This window comes from Lineus longissimus, chromosome 6 (assembly GCF_910592395.1).
Source record: "Lineus longissimus chromosome 6, tnLinLong1.2, whole genome shotgun sequence".
NCBI classification, from domain to species: Eukaryota; Metazoa; Nemertea; class Pilidiophora; order Heteronemertea; family Lineidae; genus Lineus; species Lineus longissimus.
In genome coordinates, this window is record NC_088313.1 from 6,897,446 (window position 1) to 6,903,167 (window position 5,722).

At 39.0% G+C, this 5,722-nt stretch overlaps 1 long non-coding RNA gene across 5 annotated transcripts; it reads left to right on the forward strand.

The window, feature by feature from the left end:
• Positions 1 to 1,279: 1,279 nt before the first annotated feature.
• Positions 1,280 to 4,975, forward strand: LOC135489260 (uncharacterized). Of its 5 annotated transcripts, none has more exons than XR_010447119.1 (4): positions 1,280 to 1,356; positions 2,898 to 2,961; positions 3,280 to 3,355; positions 3,566 to 4,975. It is a non-coding gene; the product is annotated as an uncharacterized LOC135489260 (long non-coding RNA). The 5 variants fall into 5 exon arrangements; XR_010447118.1 differs by lacking the exon at positions 1,280 to 1,356 and adding an exon at positions 1,378 to 2,015; XR_010447117.1 differs by lacking the exon at positions 1,280 to 1,356 and adding an exon at positions 2,060 to 2,238.
• The last annotated feature ends 747 nt before the right edge of the window (positions 4,976 to 5,722 follow it).

Sequence of the window (5,722 nt, forward strand, 5' to 3'; positions counted from 1 at the left end):
GCAATGACGAACAGGGACATCTTCTAGAAGGATTCTCCTTTGGGTTGGGGCACTCCGCCCTTGATAGGCCTACTGCATGCCATGTCATCCACGGTGTGGGTTCTACCAGGCCTGCCCCCATAGAGAAGACTATATATGCAACTGCAATGACGAACATGGACATCTTCTAGAAGGATTCTCCTTTGGCCTGCCCCCTCAGAGGAGACTATCCCTGTAACTGTAATATCGACCAGGGACATCTTCAACAAGGATTCTCCTTTGGGTTGGGGCACTCCGCCCTTGATAGGCCTACGTCTGTTACGGATCAACTCTGAAACAGTTTCAACTCTGAAAGACACCAACTCAACTTTGAAACTGCATCTCTGAAAGTATGAAAGCCTATGACCGCAGTGGGTTCTCTAAAATGCGCTACCGGTTTCACGACAAATCAACCGAATTTCGTAAATATGATATCAAATCGCATGCAGACACAAGCTAGACTTCAGATAAACATAATTCTGAAGCCTGGATAAGATAAAAGATACAATGTACATGTGCATGTAGTACAAATATATTGGCCTGGCAAAGTCATGAAGTAATAGGCCTCGTTTCAGAGATGTTATGGACATATTTATTAGGTCCTTGTCATCTGTTCATTCTTCCGTTCGTTTCATATTTTCTTATTGATTTTGAAACCTTTCGTCCTTATATGTTAATGTTTTTGGAACAAAGAGATTGATACCCTGTTCACGGATGTGTAACAGCGCACTACTCCATGACTTGTGTAGGCCTACTACTGTACGTGCATGCGTGTGTGCACATACAGTCTGTTGATGTACACACACGCTGTGTATGCCCTATTCCTAATTGACTCCTTCCCGCGCTCGTCACCAAGGCAACCCCAATTAGACATAAGGAAGTCCAGGCTTCATTCGTAGATGTTCTTATCAAAATTGCCGAGCACTACCGAAGTTGGATGGGATATAGCAATGCAGCAGGCGGGTGGGAGAGGGGGGGGGGGACTCTTATAAATACGCTAGGCCTAGAGATAGGTCGTGTCGTGACATGTCCTCGGCGACTGTTGTCTCATCTTTAGCCTACTCTCGGAATAAGACCCCAGCTGGGTGAAACACGAGGCCTACACCCCCTGCCTTATGAAGTATATAGGCCTAAAGGTTGTGACAATCCTCACTGTTAATTGTCTCATCTCTCCGAACTATGGGTTGTGACGTGTCTCCAGCGACTATCCTGATAGGCTTGGCTACTAGAGGACACCAAATTTGGTCCTGCCTAATATTATTATTCACAATGTGATCTTATTTCTGTTCCTGAAAAGTTGTTTTCAGTGTATTTTCTCCTTGAAATCGATCACTTCAGGTACTATTACTGTGCATACCTAGCTAAATTAGTGTCTAGTTTCGTCTCTGATGACATTTATTTCGTAAAAATCGCTGTTTTTTTCTAAAAAGGTGTTTTTGTGGTCATTTTGGCTGTTTATTTCGAGGGTACGGTAGGAGGTCATCGTTCACTCGATAACTCTTTTTAAAATGAAATAAAAGCGTTTAAAGATACATGATATGAATTGATATTAATATTCGTTAAGTGGGATTGTCGGTGGACGTTCATTGGTGAACAGTTGTGCTGGAATTACGAAAATATATCGATATCGTTGAGAGTTCATTCATTAGGGGCCTGCTCTCAATTTTCCTTACAACGCCTCTAGCACTGGGCAATTGCCACCATCTTGAAAAGCAGTGCCGCGGATGGCTATCGCATCGCCACTACGCATGAGAACACGATGGCTGCCCTGCGCTGCATTGATAGTTCGTAATAAATTCACATAAAAACACACCAGAAGATCTCCGATTTTATTTACAAAGATCATATTTTGTTATTTATTGATAAAACAAGCCATTTTACCACAGCAGATGACACATATTAGGCCTGAATAAGACTTTAGAATTTGAAGTGGTGGTGACGATGCCGATATCCAAGATGGCGGAATTATACCAGTGGTCAAATCTCATCTATTTTGGGTAATTGCATCATTATTTCTTTTTGTGATTGGTGATTTGTAAAATTGAGAATGATTGAAAAATCAGTATTTTTTCACCCAAAGGCATGAGTGAACATTTGATAAGTTTATTGTGATTTAATTGGTAATTTGGTCGACATTTTGACAATTATATTTAGCAATATTTCGATATATGCGGACCTGCTTCTTCCTCTTTTCGCAGTGACGGTGTTTCGATTACTCAGGTCAGTTTCACGGCAAAAATAAGTTGTAGTTTTGAAATTCGAATGTGCATTTATTGATGTAACGATAAAGTACATTTCCGAGAATAATTAGTGAAAGTTTCAGTAGGTGTCGATTTTTGTAAAGTAGTGTATAGGCGATGGATTGGCTCAGCCATGTGCTCGTCGTGTCAGCGGGGCGCAAGCCGTCATGGGATGGGGGTGTACACTACTACTACAATGCACGTGATTGATGGTTGAACATTCATTCTCGTTGACAGTGTATTATTGAAATATTTGATTGTGATGATGGTGTATTGTACTAGGCCTTGCATGCTCCCAACGTGTGGCATATTTCACATTGATACTACCAGTATCAATTACAAAAAAATAGATTGTGAGTAACAATAGGCCTATGCTACATGTCATGAGGGTGGGAACGGGGAGGGGGGGGAAACTGTCTCGACGTCCCGTTAGGAAAAAAGGCTTATCCCGTTTCCCAATACGCAATTTTAGCCGAATCGTGACGCAAAACACGGTTTGTCTCGAATCCCGCTAAAATAAGGGTGTCTATCCCGAATCCCGACAGTTATTTTCGGCCCATCCCAGTGTCCCGAAAATACCCGTTCTCCCCTCATACATAGTAGACCATATTGTCACATTGATGTTTTCTTTCATTACAGTTAGACTTCGAGATCTACATTTTCGACAAAGGCCTGGTGTAATATTATTACGTACTTGATGAAGGTAATATTAATTTCTTCAAATTTGAAGCATGACGTTAATGGAGTACCAGCACAACTTCATTGACTGCTACGTGACGCTGGTGGAAACTACATTTACCCTAGTTACGACCAAAGCTGCTTAGCAGAGGGCGATACCTCATCAGGAGCGCCACAATCATATCATTGGTGTGAAAGCATTTGTATGAAGTTTTTCAATTCTCAATGTGTTCGAAACCTTAATTGTGAATTTGTGCACTTCGAATTCAAATTTACGTCACTACGTTAGTTTGACATCCATTGATGTCACGGTAATTTCACTGTTATGCTGTGCTGCTTTCAGGTTTAATGACACGAATGAGTACAAGTACATTACATTTTTCGACGAAGGCCTTCTGTAATTTCATACGCTTCTTACGGTTAGTATTGATTCATAATTTCTAGTAAAAAAGTTAATTTTGAAAGTGAAAAATATGTTACAATACAATAGACCTGCAAATACCATATACGCAAGTTTTGAACAAATATCACACATATTCCCCAGTTGACTTGTGATGATATTGATAATGGTGGTGGTGGTGGTGTTATCATGTACATGGCTTCTAACGTAGTAAGTGTTTTCTTTTCAGCAACATTCAATAGATTTATTTACTGTATTATCATTTCGACCAAGGCGAATTCGACACTTCAATTACACAAGGTTAGTAACTTTTGTTCACAAAATCCAAATGGAGGCAAATACAGAACAATCAAACTTAGTCATTCCAGTCAGTTACTGAAGCACAGTGAAAACTGTCGGGAGCAGTGCAACTGATGGCATGTCAAACTTCCAGTGACTGTCCCTGTCCATATATTTCAAGACAGTACAAATCTTGTAATCATTTTGTTTATGCAATGTACGTTATTATGTATCATTTCAGCACAATCAAACTTAGTCATTCCAGTCAGTTACTGAAGCACAGCGAAAACTGTCTGAATTAGTGCTGCTGATGGCATGTAATTACTCTACTACCACTACCAGTGACAGTCAATGTCCAAATATTTTCAAGTGTGCGAAATTAGTACTCGTCTACTTCTTAGTGTTATTTGAATGCAATGTATGTTATAAAAATATTTTTTCAACACTATATCAACATTCTCATTCCTGTCAGTTTCTGAAAATCAGCTAAAGCAATCGCTACCAATGCAGCTGATAACAGCAATTCTTTTTGTTCCCAATGCCCATCCATGACAATATATTTCACGCATGTGACAATCATGTAATCATCCTGTTTTTTGTGTTCTATTCATGCAATAAATAAATTCAGTATTTTCAAATCATTGGTGCTACAAAACTATTCTCATTATAGATTATTCATATTTTATAAAATGCTGTCATGTCAAATTTTGTGTCCTATAAATCATAATGAAGTCGGCATTTTATATACAACTTTTGTACTCCTCCTAAATAAACATACAAATCTTGTTTTATGTAAACTTTGTATATGTGACCCGTCACAGCAAAACCAGGCGCATGTCGCTCTGAGCTTGGCAGGTTGAGACGGACTGTTCTAATCTTTCATTAGCGACACCATTTCTTACCAGAGTGCCTCCTTCATTCATACATCTTGTACCTTAACTCAAGATACCCATCTTTGAATATTTTTAGTATACCAAGTACTACAATGTCAATGTATTGAAGTCATGTTCTTGTAGTGTTATTGGCTTTCTATTATCTTGTCAAAATACCACTTGGTTCTCGCAAAATCTCAATAAAAACAAATGCTATTGCATGTATTGCATATTCTAACAGCTATCCACTGTATCGATTTATCCATCATCTGTACTATTTGTCACAAAAATGTTATATTATGTAAATCATATTTCATTACATAATGCACACTGCCAATTACTGCTGAACCATTCATATGTCATTTAAATAAATAATTTTCAACTTTTTAAAACCGTCTTATAGTACTGTTCTTGTCACTTAGCTGAACCAATTGCTCTATAGCATGAAATTTCCAGAAATGCCCCAGGGACTGAAAAGTGCTGTTTTAACAGAGCTGTCCTAAACTGAGAAGTCGAGTTGAATGGAAACAACCAATTTGGAACCAAAAACTACTGTCCTTATTAAAGAGGTTGTCCTCAATAGAAAGGTGTCCACAAAAAGTAGGTCCACTGTATATGAAAGTACAAACCCTGGTACATGTAGTGACATCATCTACTCCTCGATGTGGACACCTGCAAATGCAGCGACAATGTCACATCAGTTATTTAATTCATCGTCCTTTGTGCAGATGGCACCACCCATCAAACATGTTGGTGACGAATAGTGTCGCAGCATTTCGTCACCGAGCTTTCACGAAAATGCACTGTCATTCATTCAGCCATAAGTGTAAGACTGTAGGGTTGTTTCCAACCAAAACATGTTCGAAATGTGTCAAGCATTCGGAACACCCAAAGACTGATTAGAGAAGTCAAAATTGAATGGAAACAACCAATTTGGAACCAAAACTAGTGTCCTTATTGGAAAGGTTGTCTTTAATAGAGAGGTGTCTACTAACGGAGGTTCCACTGTATATAATGTAGGAACCCTGGTTGTGACATTGTCCACTCCTCCAGCTGCACACCACCAAATCCACAACAATGTCACACCAGTTATTTAGTTCATCATGCTTATGGTCATTGTACTTTCATCTTATGTAAAATGTATCTTTTTACACGGTTTCAATAAACGATTTGTAATTTGTAATTTGTAAATTATAAATTTCACTAATAATTTGACGCCGCCAATTCCACTGGTC